We start from the raw sequence: 19,463 nt of genomic DNA, 5'->3' as shown, positions 1-19,463 counted from the left end.
CTTTCTAGAAGAAATGTGCCTACCAGATCCCAAAAGGATTGTGCCATACCATCGTACCATTGCAAAGGCTTCCAGGTATTCACTTTTTGCTTTGGGTGTTACCTCAACATTTTATTCAGCCGCTATAAACCAGCCCTACGTTACTATTTGAAACAGACTCTAAGACCTTGGGGCGACCATTTAAATAAGAAACGTCACTACAACGTTTCATTCTGTAGGATAATTTTAAGTCATCAAACCACAGCTGGTAGACATATAATTTAACTGAGTTTACACAATTAACACATACTATTTGCATGCAGTAAAACAAAGCCACCAGTGGAAAGTTAAGAATCTTCTTGTCCATAACTGAATACAAACGGTGCCACTGCCAGCCCCACAGGTGACTGTGGAGCATGGAGAACAGAAAAGACTAAACACATACAGAGCAAACAACATCTCAATTCTCACTGAAGCATCTGCTGTTGTATCTTAGATTAAATCCGTAATTTCATTTATTTAAAAGAAAATTATCCTAAGTTTCCTCAGCTGTGCTGAAGCCTGTTCTTACTGCAGATTGTACAAACCGTGCGCTGGATTATAAGGAGAACAGTCCCATGAATCCAACACTGATTTTAGTTGGAAATCTGTAACATGGACATAAATCTGCACATAGTGCAGGAACACTCTGTGTCTACATGTTCTCATGCTCAGTGCTACACAAAAGTATTGCAACTAATTATTATCACTACAGAAAAATCAAGTTCTTTCCAGAGCTCAAAACGGAGCAAAAAATAAAATAAAATAGATAGAAAAAACACCCCAACTTCCCAATTATTGGCATTTATTAGCATTAAAACAAATATAACAGAATCACAGAATGACCCGGGTTGGAAGGGACCTCAAGAATCATGTAGTTCCAACCCCCCTGCCTGGCAGGGCCACCAAACATACACATTTACTAGATCAGGTTGCCCAGGGCCCCGTCCAACCTGGTCTTGAACACCTCCAAGGACGGGGCATCCACAACCTCCCTGGGCAGCCTGTTCCAGAACCTAACCACTCTCCTAGTAAAGAACTTACCCCTAACATCCAACCTAAATCTTCCCTCTTTCAACTTAAAACCATTTCCCCGTGTCCTGCTATTGTCAGCCCTTTCGAAGAGTTTACTCCCCTCCTGGGAGTAAGTTCCCTTCAGGTATTGAAAGGCTGCAATGAGGTCACCCCGCAACCTTCTCTTCTCTAGGCTGAACAAGCCCAATATAATGAAATAATATAACAAAAATATTTGATGGAAAGAAAGCAAATATCACCACCAGGCAAAACACTGTCATCTCCACTATTATCACGGCAGCAGGAGCTCACTTCTGCCATTTACGTGTACCCAATTTACATTTAGTGGACACAATCATTTTGGCTCTCATTGAGCTTTTTGCTCTGACGCAGTTGATGACATGTTCAGTTTTATCATCACCCCTATTCCACACCAGCCCCGTGGTGCTGTGGGTGCAGAGCTGCTGCAGCTCCCCAGGCCTCGAGGCCTTCACGGCACGTGCTGCTGTGATCCATCTCCGCAGTGAGTCACCACAGGGTCAGCTGCCGCGCATCACAACCCAAACAGAGATTCTCTTCAAATGAACAACTGAGATTTCAATTCATTTAACAACATAGCAGCTCCATTTTTTGCAATCATTATCATCCATGTTCCCAGTTATGCCACGGAAGCCAACAAATAAAGCAATTGTTGAGAGACGACAAAGAAAGCTTTATCCAGAAAGCGATGGTGCAGAAAGTGCACGATGCCAAAATTCTGACAGATAATTTATGCAGCAGCTGTTTTCAAAAGGAACATTCATGCACACAGCGCGGGGCAGGGGGCAGGTGAGGAGGGGACAGGGGGCCTGAGATGATGGAAAACGGAGCCTCAGCATCAGCAGGGCCCTGTGTGACAGTGCAGGGCCTACCTCTAGAAGTCACTTCTCAGGGTGCTCCCCAGGCTTCGAGCTCTCAGCACCTGCCTGCACATACACAGAATCACAGAATGACCCGGGTTGGAAGGGACCTCAAGGATCATGTAGTTCCAACCCCTCTGCCAGGCAGGGCCACCAAACATACACCTTTACTAGATCAGGTTGCCCAGGGTCCCGTCCAACCTGGTCTTGAACACCTCCAAGGACGGGGCATCCACAACCTCCCTGGGCAGCCTTTTCCAGGGCCTAACCACTCTCCTAGTGAAGAACTTCCCCCTAACATCCAACCTAAATCTTCCCTCTTTTAGCTTAAAACCATTTCCCTCTGTCCTGCTATTATCAGCCCTTTTGAAGAGTTTACTCCCCTCCTGGGTGTAAGTTCCCTTCAGGTATTGAAAGGCTGCAATGAGGTCACCCCGCAACCTTCTCTTCTCCAGGCTGAACAAACCCAACTCCCTCAGCCTGTCCTCAGAGGGGAGGTGCTCCAGCCCCCTGATCATCTTTGTGGCCCTCCTCTGGACCCTTTCCAAAATCTCCATGTCTTTTTTGTACTGAGGGCTCCACACCTGGACACAGTACTCCAGATGGGGCCTCACAAGAGCAGAGAAGAGAGGGACATACAGATGGCAGGACCACAGAGTTTCAGCCACAAACAGCAGCTCACCCATTTATAGGAACTTGTTTATCATAAACACACTTTTTCTTTGCAGTCTTGAAGCACTGCAATTGTTGTGATCTCCAACAGCTTTACAGGCAGCAAAAGGAAACCTACAGGCCACTGTACTCACCCGCTTGGCCTCAGCTTTCTGCCAAGGCCTCTGTTCTAGTGTAGCCCTATGGGGCAACTACCCCTTCCACTGAGCTCAACAGCTCCTGACACACTTGGTGAGGTCCAATAAAGCTGTGCATTCACCACAGGCTGTACCTCTATGTGCACCTGTCAGTCAAGTAAGGAGACACCTACACAACTGTCTGAATTGCAGGCAGACCACGATGAAACCAGGACAAGCAGCGCGCCAGGAACAGGAATAAAATGAAAAATCTAAATTCTGTAAATAAAACATCATAACAATTTTAAAAAGAAGAGATGTGACTAGTGCCAGATACTACAGAGATCTACATAGCAATACTTGGAGTATCGTACCTTAACCTCCTCAAAAGAACACCATTTCCCTACTCCCACCATACCTGACTTGCTGATTGCCCGAATATAGTTACTATAATAACCAGGACAATTGTTCTGCTTTAAACATATTCACAGCCAGACCCATTTGGAAGATGCAGCTGCTTTCTTCTCAACTGGAGATCCCAAGAACTTCAGAAGTACTAATGAGAACTGGGCAGCAGCCAGCACAGTAGTTAAACAGACAGGAACACGGAACAGCCAAATGATGTTTATGCAACGCTTGAAGTTAGTGGCAGATGTGTTAAACAACTCGCGTATTAAGCTTAATAAATATAAACTGTCATCTTATCTTCAGTTTTTTGCTTAAGGCACCCAGTCAACATCTCGATGCGTTCTACAACACCACACAGACTTGCCATGCAGTCTTCCTATGTATGTCGGATACAGAAGTAAAAATGGAAATGAAGTGCGACTGACACAAGTACTCTATTGTTTTAAGGTGAGAAACTTGTCTAAAAATACGACTAGCAAGGAATTGTGGCATAACTGAAACCCTGGGTACGTCCCATTCAAGAACCAGAGGTTGTGTTTTATGAATAACATGGTGCAGGTCCCTTAGGACTAGTCCCATAAAGCACAGGAAAGCCCTCAGATCAACCTCCATACGCTTGAGTTCTTAAATCAAAGCACTCCTTGCTTGAGTCAGTGTAATAACTGTTTCTCCCTCAACTACGTGACTTGAAGGTTTCATTTCACAGAGTAATTAATAAACCGAAAGAGAAAGTTATTTAATTCAAAGCAGAGCCAAGAATAAGCCTCGCTGCTAGTTTTACCCAAAGATTCAGCTCTTCAATGCAGAAAAGAGTTTCCTGAGGTACCTCCAACTCTGGGAAAAGCTCATGAGACACAACCGGGTGCTGCTTTAATGCACAGTATCTTTGGACAATCAGGTCTTTCTTCACAACTTAGCATAAAGTTTTGGTTACATTTACAAACTTGAAAATCCTCCCTTTCCTCTACACCCACACGCTTTTAAGGCAATACAAAGCGATAGGACGGCTTTGATGTTTTTAACACATCCAATACAAAGCTGCAAATGCCTTGAACAACTTCCCTTTTAACCCCTGCCAACACAAGGGCTCCTTCTTAAAAGCTGAGCAGCAATTGAAGATCTCTGAAGAATAAAGCCGAATAAAGCCGCGTACCTATCCCCACAATGGCTGAAATCACTTCATCTGCTCTATTGACAACGAACTGCCTCCCCCAGAAACTTCACCTCTTTCATTCCTTAACCCCAACCTCAATCATTACCGCGTGGACAGATCCACATTCTCACCACAGATGCAGTGAGCTTTTCAGTCCACAGCTTCACCACATTTGCACACATCTGCAAGGCCGGCAACGCTCCCTACTGTGATGGCAGCAGCAAGAGACCAGAGCTCTTTCTGTTCTCCCTCCAGCCACCTCCATACCGTTTCTTTCAGTCAGTACCCAAGGAGAACTCTCTGGACAGCTCCTGACGTGTCACATCGCGTCCCTTTCCACGTGGGTGTTTTTTTTAACGCTGACTACGGTACTTCGGCCCAACCTGAGAGAAGAGCTGTGTCACTTCGGCACAAAGCTGGAAACGTGCCACCGCCTTGTGACTGCCGCCCGCCGGGAGGCCGCTTATCTGGGCACACCGCCGTTTATTTTTCTCACGCGGCCCCTCTCCTGCTGAATCGATAGCTCAATACAGACGAGACTTAGAACAGCGCCTATCGCTGCCCCGTTACCCACCGCAGCTCCACGCCCCCGCCCGACGCAGCGCTGCAGAGCGGAGCCCACGCACCCAGAGCTGCGGCACCGCGCGTGGGCAGCGCCGTGACACATGGCGAGGGGCCGAGCGCGGCGTGGGGACACCTCCGGCTCCTGACTCAGCGTCACACGCACGGAACGAAGCCGAGTTCAGACTCTTTAACTCCCACAACTCAAAAAGAAAACGCTGGCGGGAAGGCTGTGCCCTGAAAGGGAACGCCAAATATTTGGCTGATGGGAAGTGACAGCCCCGCTGCAGCCCACGGCCGGTTCGCTGCTTAGGGAGCCGAAGGAGTCATTTTCCACGCGGGGATTGAGAGAAGCGGCGCAGCGCTGCAGGCAGCTCGCTGCCCTCCCCGCTTAAAGCGAAAGGTGAACGGGAAGCGCCCACGGCCCGCGCAGAGCGTGAAGCCGGGCACCAACAAGGCACAAAGGCTCATTGAGAACCGCCGAGCCCGTGACGTCGGCCGGCACTCGAGGACTCTTCAAGTGTCCATTTGTTGGAAACAATAGACAGCAACAGATGCTCGCGGCGCTCCTTTATGAAGCCATCCCTTATCGCTCCCGCACGCAGCCGCCACATGGCCGCGCAGCCCATGAATAATGCAGCGGCAGCTCCCGCACCCCGCACCCGGCTCCCTCCGAGGGGCGGCGGGTCGGTGCCCTCGCGGCTCGCAATGCCCGGCCCGTCTCGAGGCCCGCCGCCCCCGCCGAGCTCACCTGGGGCTGCCGCTCCCCCCACGGCGTCGGGGAGGGGACGAGGCTCGGGAACGGCGTCCGAGATGCTCGATGACGGGCGTTTCCCCGCCCCGCCGCGCAGCTCCCCCTGGCAGCGGGGCAGGTTGCGCTGCGGGGCCGCCCCGCGCTGCTCGCGGCGGAACGAGTGTCGGAGCGCGGCGGGCGCTGACAGCTCCGCAATATGGCGGCCCAGGCCGCCGTTCAGATTTTCCCCCCTATCAGATTTTGCGGCTCGGGACGCGGCGCGCAGGCGTGGACAGGAACGCGCGTGCGCGCTGGGCGGAGCGAAGCCTGTGCCCGGAGCCCGGCGGAGCGGAGGGAGCTGAGCGGGTTGTGCGACTCCTCCCCGCAGCCTCAGGGCGCCGCTGGGGGAGGGATGAGTTTGTGAGGGGGGTCGGAAGGAGGCCGGGAAATCCCGGTATGGGATTATTGCTCTGAGGTCACGGCTTCGTGCTGGTAGAGTGTGATAAAGCTCTTTTTAAAGACATGGAGATTTTGGAAAGGGTCCAGAGGAGGGCCACGAAGATGATCAGGGGGCTGGAGCACCTCCCCTATGAGGACAGGCTGAGGGAGTTGGGTTTGTTCAGCCTGGAGAAGAGAAGGTTGCGGGGTGACCTCATTGCAGCCTTTCAGTACCTGAAGGGAACTTACTCCCAGGAGGGGAGTAAACTCTTCAAAAGGGCTGACAATAGCAGGACATGGGGAAATGGTTTTAAGTTAAAAGAGGGAAGATTTAGGTTGGATGTTAGGGGGAAGTTCTTCACTAGGAGAGTGGTTAGGCCCTGGAACAGGCTGCCCAGGGAGGTTGTGGATGCCCCGTCCTTGGAGGTGTTCAAGACCAGGTTGGACGGGGCCCTGGGCAACCTGATCTAGTAAAGGCGTATGTTTGGTGGCCCTGCCAGGCAGGAGGGTTGGAACTACGTGATCCTTGAGGTCCCTTCCAACCCGGGTCATTCTGTGATTCTGTGATTTCAAATCTGCATTATCACTTTAGGATATGCCTTATCTCTGGTCCTGTTGCACGAAGAATAATATCCTTAAAAAAAAAAAACTAAAAAAAAAAAACAGTCAAGTAAATAATAATCTTATCTTACCTCGTTAACAGTATAATGTGGTTTTCTTCTCACTTCGCTTCCTTAACAAGGTGTAAAGTTGCAGTTTGCCTGATAAAGCAGGGCAGTAAAAACAAAAGTGTAGTTAGTGTTTGAACTGTTTAGTCATGAAATTGAAACTACAGAAGGAGCTACGGTCAATAAAGAGCTTTCAGATATCCAGATCAACTTGAATTACAGTTCTTTAAGCGGTGGGTTATAAAGTTACTGATAAGAGCGCTGTAACTGTGAGATATAAAAGTTTATCTCCCAGCAGTAATGCCAACATACAGCGCTTCATTAAAAGTCATATTCTGAGCTTTCAGTGCCCTATCTGAGGAATCAATGCTACAATCAATTCTGACAGGAAAGGCTTCCAAAGCCAATGCATCTTATTTCTAGTCTACCTGCAAAGATAGAAAGCGTCAGTCAGTGAATACCCAACTGTGAGTAGTTAGATGTCACTTATGTTAATGCTAAATGTGCAATCCAAGGGATGTTTACTGGGCAGCACGTTTTGGAAAGGAGAACTGAAAAATAAGTAAATTTGAGGAATTATTATTTTTCCATGTTAAACGCAGTGCACTTTTATGTGTAATTCAATCAAGATTTGTGCCATCAGCTGCATAGAACTGTGGCTCTACCCATATCTCGCCACCAACACGAGAAGTTATACATGGATTTGTCTACAAGTCTGGAACTCAGCCACTCTTTCTGGGAAAGTGTGTGCCTATGACTCAGTACACACATACTTATCTATTAATATGTTTGCAGAAGCAAACCTCACATCATAAAAATATATTGCAGGGTAATTCAGCTGTTACTAATTGTATGGCCTAAAAGCAATTTGTTTAATGTTTTGTTAATATTTGAATATAACGGGGCTTTTTTATCTTAACATGTATCGATAACGTTTCTTTTTTTCAACAACTGTTGCCCCTTAGAGTTTCTGCTGGAAAGAAATGGAACTGAAGGAATTTTGTGGTCGTTAGATGAATCCAATTCATAGAGATTTAAAATACTTGGTTAAATTACAGTAAATGTCTGAAGTAATAGGTTGTACTTTTTATGTCTGATGTTAAGTTTATCTGTCATTTAAAGTTAAATGTATCCAATTCCAGAAAGTACCGAATTTCAGTAAAAATACAAGGATTCCAGTAACTGTGCTGGATATTCCACATTCCCTTTATTGAGTATATTGATGTAGTCTCAGCTTTGATCAAGTTCAAAATGCCAACTGTGGTTTGGTTATGGGAAGAATTTGTCCTTTTTCTAGTGCTAGGAGTCCTGCAGTTTGCAGCACCTCTGCAGACATTTAATATTGATGGCCTCAGCTCCAGGAGGCAAGATATTCCCCTTCAAAAGTGTTGTGATGAGGGAGGACAGCCCCGGCCTGCAATAAGTGGGGAAGGTGGAAGAGAGATTCAAGAGCACAGAAAACAGAAAGGACAAACCAGGACTCCAAAGCCTGGTCAGAACGCCTGTAAAACAGTACTCGGGATAATCTGCTAATGAACTCCTGTGTTGGCAGCTAGTTTGGTGTCAAGCAGTTCTGCCTTTTGTTTTAATAGCCTAGCTGAAGAGGCTTAACCTTTAACATTCACAGTGAGACTCTGCTGGCCAGCAGCCACCTTTACTGTTGAAAATCTGCAGAGTCGTTGGCAAAAGGTCTCTCCTGCAGACCAGTAAGTTCCTGCCAGTGAAAGACTTCAGGAAAGAACTGCTTCTCTTAATGGTTGTTGCTACTGCAAGCAGACAGGCTGTACTGTTTAGGACCAGGGTGAGTAAATAGCCTGAAAGCTTTACTAACACCTCACATATGATAACCTAATGACACATCTTTGTTTTCTCATAGGTATTTAGTCTCTGATACAGTGAAGATACTGCAGTGGAGGAAGCCTATCTCAAGGCCAAATTATATATATATATATATATATATTATATATATATATATCAGGGCCATGTATATAATATATATTATATATATTATATATACATATTATATATATATATAATGAATGTGTATATATATATAAAATATATATATATTCTGCTCAAGACTGAACGTAATAAATTCACTGTAGAGGAGTGTGCTCATTTAACTGTGTCGGTTATGGCCTTAACAGTTCATGTTAATCAGTACTTGTATCTCTGAGGTAGTAATTTGCTAACAAATTTTTCATACAAAATATGGATCACCCATTCATTATATTTCATCCATTATTCTAACCACCGTTATCACTGTATGGCTTTGTAACTGCTGATAACTGCACAAAGGGCACATTAACAAATTAAACTGCTTTGCAATTAAGGTCGGGGCAAGCTGTCTAATTTGTTGTACTCCAGCTGGGACAGATCTGTTTGTGTCACTGCTCTTGTGTCATGTCGTCCAAACATGCCTTCACTGATACATAAGGTTGTCATCTAACAGCTGACACTTAGCTGCAGTTCTTGCTGCTGGCCACTTCATGGTTTTATCTCATTCATAGTTGTAATTACTATGACAAGTTCAAGTTGTTTCGCAATGACAGCATTGTTTTTTTAGTGACAGTGTTTATTCTATCTGTAATGCAGCCAAGTCTGGGTCAGGTCCATAGCGCTGGAAATGAAAGTTGTTGGTAACCCTGGAGATATTAATTTCAGCTAAATAATGTTAAGAATTTGTAATGAAATAAAATAGGAGGAGGTAAGGTAATAGGCAGAGTTAAAAGCAGCAGTTCAAACAGCAGTGTTTTTGATGGAACTACTTCTATGGGCAAAGAAAAAAGAAGAGAAAGAATATGATTACCAGGGAATTGCATGCAAGCATTTGAAAGCTTGTGAAATACATACAACTGCTAAAGCCAAAGCAAATGCTTTTGATTCTAATTCAACACACTGCCTCCCCAGATTACACATTAACACTTTCCTAAGATGCAGCCATGCAATTTGTCTGAATAAACAATATGATATTAAAAAACAGAGGGTTTTCATAGGAATGCACCAGGGCAAGTTTAGGTTGGATATTAGGAAGAACTTCCTTACAGAAAGGGTAGTTAGGTACTGGAATAGGCTCCCCAGGGTGGTTGAATCGCCATCTCTGGTTGTGTTTAAGAGCCGTTTGGATGTGGTGCTGAGGGACATGATTTAGTGTAGGGTTGTTAGAGTTAGGGTCCTATGGTTAGGCTGCGGTTGGACTTGATGATCTTCAAGGTCTTTTCCAACCTGGGTAATTCTATGATTCTATGATTCTAATGAAGTATTTTTAAGTCCTGTACCATTCCAATTTTACTTCCTTATCTTCCTTTTTAAGAAACAGAAGTGTTGAAGGCTGTGAGAGTTAAGAGTTTTCAATTCCAAACGCTGCCTCTAGACTGTCATCAACCTGTTCTACCAAAATGGATGTGCCGAAACTTTGAAAAGGAAGTCTACCTTTCCCCTCAACCCTTTCCAAACAGATTGGCCAAGGCTCATTTTCTAACATGAGCATTTCCGTGAATGTTTACATATATTTAGGAAAGGGAAAACTGATGTGGACTGTTGAGTTTCCCTGGTGAGGCCTCATCTGGAATATTGTGTCTAGTTCTGGGCTCCCCAGTACAAAAAAGACAGGGATCTCTTGGAAAGAGTCCAGCGGAGGGCCACTAAGATGGTGAAGGGCCTGGAGCATCTCCCCTATGAGGAGAGACTTAGGAAACTGGATCTGTTTAGCCTTGAGAATAGAAGACTGAGAGGGGACTTCTTATTTGAAGTGCTATGCCTCTTTTGGAATCTGCTTTATTTCAGAATTGATCTGCTAGCACAGAGTAGAAAGTAGTGAGTCAGCAGATGTTCTGGGCTTCTAAAGGAATTGAAGAACAAAAAGGCTGAGCTGGTGCAAAGAAAAAGCATGTGTCATTACAAGCTACAGCTCTATTACTTCAGTGAGTACCCCTATGGAATTATTTTCTTCACCTCCCTATCACTGCAAGTGATGAATGTATCAAGTCTTCATTTGCAGAAGCTAGAATATCTCAACGCTTTATCATTAGCACACCTACAAAGATGCAATTTTGAGTCTGGAAGGTAATTTGGACTTATGAGGGCAAATGTTCTTGTACAGGTATTATGTTGCAATTTAATGTTATCAGAATAAATCAGCCTTGAGTAAAGTTCAGCAAGGAGAAATATAAGGAAGGAAAGGGAGAAAGGCAAGACAATTCTATGATTCTATAATGCTAAGAAATGCAGTGTGCTGCTACTCCAATAGCATCTTTAAAAGCTGCTCCTTTTCATTTCACCATGTGTGAAGAAGGGCTGAATGATTTAGCAGTATTTACTTCTAGAAAAATTATTAAAAGATAGTAATCTTTGGATATTCTTAAAGAATACTGGCAGTTGAAGAACCAAATGAGTTGGGATATTGTGAGTACTAATGCAATGAAATAAGATACAATTGAAATGAGTAATTAGTTTAATTTAGATCCCTTAAGGGTCTGACTTCTGTTAATGACTTTCTATGATAAGTCATTCATGAAGCTCAGGGGTGAACGGAGTGAAAGAGAGAATACAGAAGCCAACTGTATGCTGGGCTTCATCCCAAACAGCGTGGCCAGCAGGGTGTGGGTGTGATCCTGCCCCTGTGCTCTGTGCTGCTGAGGCCGTACCTGGAGAGCTGCATCCAGAATGTGGAGTCCCCTGTACAAGACAGATGTGCACCTGTTAGAAAGCATCTAGAGGTGGGCCACAAAAATGATGCAAGGGATGGAACACCTCTCCTATCTTCTTTATATGATATCCCGTCACCAAAGTATAGCTGAGCATTTTGTTCCTCATTGCTCCAGCTGAGCCCTCATGCAGGCCTCATTTCTATTGCCAGCCTGCATACGACTGGAGGAATTTCAGCAGCTCTGAAGAGGCGGCACAATGGCAAATGAAATGTACACAAGGTCAAGGAAGTACAGATGACTTACATCTTGCACGTGATGTGGTAACAATACTGCTTCCAGAAAAATGCTTCTAGGTCACCCTGCCTGAGTGGGGCATAGTACAAGATGGCCTCACAAGGTCCCTCCCAACTTCAGCTGTTCTGTGAAAAAAACACGGCTATTCATTTAGGCAGTGAAGTGTGTGGCTCTGATCAATGAGGTGTTTGACTGATACATGTAGAAATCAAACAACCTGAGCCAAAATGTGCACAAAACTGATCACCGGAGGTGGGCTGAGGACAGCTGCCAGCTGCCCACCAGGCCACTCTCACTCCCCACCCTTAACAGGACAGGAGCAGACAGCCGGTGACTGGAAGCAACTAACTAAAATTGAGTGGTGACATTTCAACATACAGCAACTTAAACTGCTGCTGGTCATTCAGTGGACTTGACAGAAAGTACTAGCAAAGAAAGCATTACTTAGGGAGGGGTAAGGATCTGCTGCCTGCCCTAACAAACCAGAGGACCGCTCTAAATTAATACTCTGGGAAGAGAGTAGTTGCTGTCCCACTGGCCTTCCTTTACTTTTCTCCTTTCAAAGTTCTGTCTTGTTACACCACGTGATTTCTTGTTTCTAAATAGCAAATATGGTATTACTTAGATCCCTTTTTTAGTAAATATTCCCTAGAAATTCTGGGTCAAGATATAGCATAGGGCTCACAGATATAAAAACAGAACAGAGGACATGGTTTGTGAGTTTTCTTGGTCTTGTCGTACAAGAGGAGGCAGACTATGAAGTTGAAAACTAGTCTATTTGGAGCCAAGTGTCATCTTTTCATTAAAGAACAAGATAGATTGTGAGCCCGGTATCACACAGTGAGGGTCTCAGAGAAAGTGCAATATTCTCCTGTCTTCAATTACTACTTCTGGATATTGATGTTAAAGGTACTGAAACACAGGTTGGAACACCAGGTGTAAATAAGCTAGGATAAATTCTCTGTCACCCCAGTTCTGCTGAAAATATGCTGGGGTTTGGGTGTCTTTTTTTGCTTCCTCTCAGAAGCACTGGGAATCAGCAACAGTTACATGTGCACAATTGGGCTGAATGAACATAATGCAGTACAGCGCATTACATGCTCCAATGAGCTCAGCATTTTCTTCGAAATAAAACTAGGTTTAGCCCACAGAGAGAGCATGTCAGTGATCAAACTGTACTTGCCTCGAGGAAAAACAGGAGGAAGAATCTCTAAGGTTTAATTCTATAAAACGAAGTTTCAAAGAGACTACTGAAGTGCATGTAATTGTTCCTAACTCTTTCTGAAAGGTCAATTCTTAGTTCCCTTCAGGAGAGTGTAAGAAATACAAGTTTCATAACTGGTGAGAAAGTCCTTCGTTTCTGTAGGAGGTCAGTTCTAGACAACACAGGCTGTTGGGAATTTCATTTATGCAGAGACCCATTTCAGGTGTTACTGTACAACTAATAGGGCTTCAAAAACCCTGTTCCCAACTGTAACAGCCCATGCAAATGTTGAATTAGATTCCTGCTTACAGCTCTTCTTAGCAATTACATTTTATAACTGAAAATGCAACCTTCAGCTGTTGAGGCTCTTAGAGAGGCACCAGTTCTCATGGAAGGCTCTGTCACAGTTCCACCCCAAATTCTTTAAAGTCCTTTTCATTTACAAAGGCTGTTTTTAATATTCTCTCTATTCTTCTGTTGCCACTACTCCCACTACTGTATATGGAAGAATAGAACCCGGCTTTTAAGGTAAGCTCATCTATCAATAGCAGCCAAGTCACACCACTTGTGCTAAAGTGGCAAGGCAGAAAATAACTTTTTTTACATAAGTGTTTTTTTCATTGGTAGATTTATGGTAATACTGAAAGATCATGTCCTGCTAGACATAGCACATACACTAAAGTATAGCAACAGAGTCTGTACTGTTACATATATCAAATAGAATCATAGAATCATTAAGGTTGGAAAAGGCTCCTAAGATCATCCAGTCCAATGATCAAGCCATCCCCACCATGCTCACTAACCACATCCACATTCTTTTAACAGCTCCAGGGATGGTGACTGCACCATCACCTTGGGCAGCCTGTGCTACTGCCTCTTTCCTATAAACCAATTTGAACCCCCTCCCCCACCAGCCCCCAGTGCAACTGGAGCCCATTCCATCTCATCCTTTCAGGAAGCTGCAGAAAGCAGTGAAGTCTCCCCTGAGCATCCACTTCTCCAGACTGAACAATCCCAGCTCCCTCAGCCACTCCCCATAAACCTTGTGCTCCAGACCCTTTGCAGTTCTGTTGCCCTTCTCTGGACACACTCCAGGGCTTCAGTGTCTTTCTTGTAGTGAGGAGCCCAAAACTGAACACAGTACTTGAGCTGCGGCCTCACCAGTGGCAAGTAGAGAGGGACAGTCACCTCCATAATCATTAAACACAAGCATCAAATAAAAGCACAGAGTTCTGTGTCCTTGTGTTTGAACCTACAACTTTTCGATTCAGTAAAATATGGTATTCATAATAGTACATGTAAAAACTTGATTTACTTAGGCTGTGCAGTAGGAACAAGTCTTTAGAACAAAACTGTTTGTATGTTTGCTGGAGGTTTTAGTGTTTAATACATACCCTCTGAACTATTAAACCAGCAACAAGAGAATCCTAGAATCCTAGAATCCTTATAGTTGGAAGTGACCTCTGAGGGCAATCTAGTCCAGCTCACCTGCAATGAACAGGGACATGCAAAGCATGAGCAGGTTTCCTAGGCCCTGATCCAGCCTTGCCTTGAAAGTCTCCAAGGATGGAGCATTCACCACATCTCTGGGCAACCTGTGCCTTACCACCCCCATAAAAGACTTTTTCCTTATATCTAACCCAAATCTCCCCTCTTTAAGCTCAAAACCATTTCCCCTTGTTCTATCATAACCAACTCTGCTAGAGTCTGTCCCGTTCTTCCCTGTATCTCCTCTTTAGATACTGAAAGGCCGATCTCAGGTCACCTCAGAGCCTTCTCTTCTCCAGGATGAACAGCCCCAGCTCTCAGCCTGTCCTTGTAGGGAGGTGTTCCATCCCTTGGATCATTTTTGTGGCCCTCCTTGGGACGTGCTCCAGCAGCTCCATGGCTCTCCTGCATTGATGACTCCACATTCTGGGCTTAGTACTGCAGCTGAGGCCTCAGCAGCACAGAGCTGAGGGACAAGAAGAGATGCAAAAGGAAACACATTCAGATTACATGATTGCCTGTCCCAGCTAACAAATTGTAAAGGTCCTATAGACAACCAGGTCTGCAACAGCTACAACAATGTCAGTTCAGGAGATTCCTCCCCTCTGCTTAACAGCCAGTAATTTTTGGAAAAACAATTGCTTATTTCATTATGTAGGTGAATGTTTCAAGCGTCCTCCATCTTAGTAAGACACCAGCCTACACATAACTCTATCAAGGGCAACAAGCACCAGTGCTGGAATATCAGCTGCAGTGAGACCAAGAACTTAGAGCAAGCCTTTAGAGACATTTGCTCTTTAGAGGGTTGCTAAAAGCATCACTCTTAATCACACAGAGCATAAACACCAAAGCTGGACAGTCCTTCAGTGGGCGATGCCCAGAGCCCCAGTGCAGCGCTGGTCAGCCAGGCTCTGTGCTGCTGTCCTGGCATGGATGCTGCTAACTTCACAGCTGGCAGCTTAAAACAAAGCGTTGGTACTGCGTGATTCTGTATATACAAAACCTAAGTGTGTTAAAAGGTAACAGGGCAGAGTGCTACCTCAGCAGCTTGGAACAGCAGTGGTACTGCTATGGGCTACCAACCACAACGTATTCCAAGAGTTTGGCTGAAAGCCCTAAAAGCAGCGCAAGAGAAACAAACCTTCTATACTCTCTCTATACACCTGCAATGCTTTGCCTTGAAATGAGAGAGGACTGGCAAAGCCGGTGAAGCACATTGGAAGCATTGTGTTACTGCTGCCTTCCTGCTGAGCTCGCTGAGCGACCACTAATGCCCGGCACTGCTGCGGAACCGCTCCAGCGGAACGTCAGCTGCCGCAGGAGACGGCTGCACGCTGCGTCTGTCTGCTCTACAGCGGCTCATGCAAATGCAAAATAATTGGAAAGATCAGATGAGCTCTCTCTAAACAACTGAGTTTCCAGCGGTTGGGTTACTGCCAGCTGAACCAGCGGGATTTAAAATAAACACGAGTTTCTGCGCCAGTTGCAGAGCGCCAGATGCGCTGAGCCCACCGAGGGGGCAGTGCTGGGGTGCAGCCCCCCACGGCACACGCAGCCAGCTGGGCTTGGGGTCACCGTGCTCATTTCCTCTGCTGAAGGGCTCTTCATTGCACACAGCAATCTTGGATTACGAAGGAGCATGGGCCGCAGCTCAACTGTTTTAAGTGCTGCCAAGAAAAAAAGGGGACTTGGGCAAAGGCCAAGCTAGCCAAGCACAGAATTGCCAAACCAAGGCTTTCAATAAATCAGTTCCCAGAAAGTCATGAGACTGGCAATTTAAAGAAAAAAAAAATACACTCGTGAGACTTTAATAATAGTTCGGGGTTCTCTTCATTTCCTTTCTGTGCTCTTATTTCCTTTCTTTGCAAGCCTGGGAAAGGAACTTGCTTGATTCTTTTCTGATTCTCAATTCCTCACTTACCATCTGATTTTGAAATGATGCAAGGAAGGCTTTGATTAAAGTATTATAGAAATGATAACACGTGGCAGCTTTGAGTGCCCCACTGTTCAGGTTCCAGATGCGCTCCAAGGCTGCCAGAAAAAGGGATCATTTTTCCTCATTCAGTTACACCATTGGAGACAAAACATAACTGATAAGCTTATTCCAAACCAGACTCTATGCAGTCCCTAACGTACAGTGCCTTTTGGTACGCCCATGTCTGCTTCGTGTGGCTTTTGTTTTTTCAGTCTTTTTTATATATGTATTGATAGATAACAGATATGATGAGTCACATGCATAAATATTTGCAGCATCAGAACCTGGTCCTTTTCCACATGTGCACAGAGGTATCTAATATGGAAAGTTCTCTTACACAGCTGCTTATGTGTACCTTAAGAAGAAGAGCCACTTTATTGCTTTATGCACTGATCAACATTTCTGTTTCCAGTCACATCAACTGTGACATCTAAAGAAAGTGACCAATAGCAACAAAATGTATTTCAATTCGCAGCCTTGGCCGGAGGGTAGTTTCAACCCACATGCATCTGATTACTCCAGTTTCTTGCCAGTTCTCCAAATTCCCATTTTTATTCTATATATTCATTAGAAATCTGTCCATTTCCTCCTTCTGGATGCAAAAAACCAGATGAAAACTTTCGCCTCCCTCCATTACCGCTCTGCTCAGCACTATGATCAAGTGCAGCCCGAGCTTGCTGTGCCTCCTGGCGGGCACACAAAGCTCCTGCAAGCCTTCCTATGCTACCTTTATACTTCACTTTCCCTAACAATCTCACACCAAACGCTTTCTCTTGGGGCATTGAGCTGCTTCTCAGCACAAACTAACAGACTGCCTTTAGAAGTAAGTGCGTTCCTTTCTAGGAGGCTTGTACTCTTCAAAGATAACAAAGACCAACATGCAGTACTCCTATATTACTCACTCCACCTGGAAATGACAGGACAGAATCAATACCCTTGCTTAATGGAGAGCTTTGCCTTACTCTTAGTTGCATGTATTTTTACAGAACAATTGTAAAGACTTCTGAAAAAGAGAGTGCAATGTGTTACAGGTAGTTCATAACAGCACTGTGCAGAGAAGAGAGGTGGGCTCCAACCGGGTTCTGCCTCATTCCCAGAGCTCCATCTCTTTGAATGACAAACTCCAAACATTTCTATCTGTTCCCCACTGCATTTCAGCTGCTGTAGTGAAACCAGCAAAGACAAAGCAACTGAAAACAAACCACTTTCTTGCCCTGTTGTACTGCACTTATCAGATCCTCAGCAACAAATGGGCAAAGTTCTCAAATCCAAATCACCCTTTAACTGCAGAACTTTTTGGCAGCCCCACATGGATTCTGATGGCACCCAGATAACCTGCCCTTACAGAAAGGCTTACGAACCACTTTAATTCTCAACATAAAAACAACCACGTCACAAACATGTCTTCATACCGTGTCCCCTGCAGATGAAAAACCAGAAGTCGCAGGGGTCATCTTCAGTAACTTGTGGAGATTATCTGATGATCATTTGGATACATGCAGAATGTTGTTGTCCTCCTGAACCCTGGAATTTCATGCTAGATAGGAGAAATTTGATTCCACTGCCAAGCAGCATAAAACAAACCAACATGAGACAGCTGCTCCCAGAATAAACTTTCTTGTTTTGTAAGCTGGTTGATGGAACTTAAAGGGCTGGAAACAGCCCTTTCACCTTCTTTTTGTTTTTTTGCTAGGTTATTTTTGCATAGGTAACCTCTAAGAACACTCTCCACACCTGGCTGCATGAACACCACACAGCAAAAGGGAGGGTGAGGCAAGCAGGAGCAGGACTGCGTCATCTTCACCCCAGGTTCCTATGAACTTCCATGGGACTACACCCCAAAGCCTCAGTTATAAAGCTGGGGGCAGAAGATTGTATAAATACATGGGTGTTATCTCATAGAAATCGTTTGCCATCTAGTGGTTTGTTGGTCTCCTGCAAATAGGAGCTTAAAAATAATGAATAGGAGTACATACTTGCAATATATATATATGTTTCCCAGTATACTAGAATCTACACAAATGCATAGGAAAGATGAAGCTTGTATAGCAAAATGTTTATCCTTACAATGAACACGTTTGGGGGTGGGAGATGTCAGGGAACAGCGAGAGATGGTAACTCTGCAAGGGAATGTGGCTGGGAGCCAAGTGGAGCAATGAGGCAAGGAAAACAGTCACCTCACCAAGGAGTCAGGGAGCATAGCAGCAAGCCAGGGTCAAAATTGGTTTCCAAGATAGCAGTCAGGGTCAGCAGCAGTTAGTTGTTCACTCAGCAAGGCCACGGTGACGAGGCACATCTAAGGCCATATCAGGATGCTAAGTCAGTGAGTCTGAGTCAAGGCCAAACAGACCCTTGGAGACGTCAGACAGTGCAAATACAGCTGCTGCATGGCAGCACTGCGCAGCAGGCAACGGCTAGCATAAAACATCTGCTTCAAAGAGGCCCCCAGGAGGAAGGACAGACAGCACCTCACTTCTAGCTTTTACTGCAACAGCTCTAATCAGTGAAGGCTCTGACTTTGGACTCTGCCAACTGAACATTTACAGAGGGGTGACGTGCTCAGGACCATGGTCATCTAAGGGCAATGACAGAGCCAGGGAATGGGCTGAACGTGGGGGGTAAAGCTGGTTAATGGAAACAGCCTTCGTCATGAAAGCACCATATGGATGTAGGTCCCACACGGAAGGAACTGAAACAAAAAAAAATGCTTCCTGGAGCACAGGAAGTTCTGCATGAATGTGTGCAAGATCTTCTTTATGGTGAGGGTGACAGCACTGGAACAGGCTGCCCAGGGGGGTTGTGGTTTCTCCTTCTCTGGAGATATTTAAGACCCGCCTGGACGCCGACCTGTGTGACGTGGTGTAGGGAGCCTGCTTTGGCAGGGGGGTTGGACTCGATGATCTCCAGAGGTCCCTTCCAACCCCTACAATTCTGTGATTCTGTGATTTGGGACTACTAGTTTGATGTGTACACAGAAATAACCAGATATAATCTTAGGATGTATGATGGCTGTAGAGTCCCTGTAAAAGTGAATGCAGCATTTAACTAGTTGCCCGGGTTTAACATGGATGAATTCAAAGTAGCTTATGGAGAAATTAGGGAATATGGGAAAAATAGGAGAATTACATAAGAGTTTCATGTCTTGTGAAATCAGCTGAATAAAAACAGAGTAT

General features: G+C 45.1%; 1 protein-coding gene across 4 annotated transcripts in view; it reads right to left on the bottom strand.

The window, feature by feature from the left end:
• RDX (radixin) overlaps window positions 1-5,827 on the bottom strand; it is a 31,047-nt gene extending 25,220 nt beyond the window's left edge. The window contains exons 1-2 of one of the 4 annotated variants that reach the window (XM_085536419.1): window positions 5,593-5,827; window positions 4,548-4,663 (exon numbers count right to left, since the gene is read on the bottom strand). The gene's annotated coding sequence lies outside the window, so the exon portion shown is untranslated. Of the gene's footprint in view, window positions 1-1,943; window positions 1,998-4,411; window positions 4,664-5,592 lie in introns of those variants that run through there. The other 3 variants (XM_085536420.1, XM_015852198.3, XM_085536421.1) reach the window with 3 other exon arrangements.
• Window positions 5,828-19,463: the final 13,636 nt, after the last annotated feature.

Source organism: Coturnix japonica, chromosome 1 (genome assembly GCF_054131305.1).
Source record: "Coturnix japonica strain WE chromosome 1, WE-NBRP24, whole genome shotgun sequence".
NCBI classification, from domain to species: domain Eukaryota; kingdom Metazoa; phylum Chordata; class Aves; order Galliformes; family Phasianidae; genus Coturnix; species Coturnix japonica.
The sequence above is the reverse complement of the archived record's forward strand: the minus strand, read 5'-3'. Positions and strand labels throughout refer to the sequence as shown.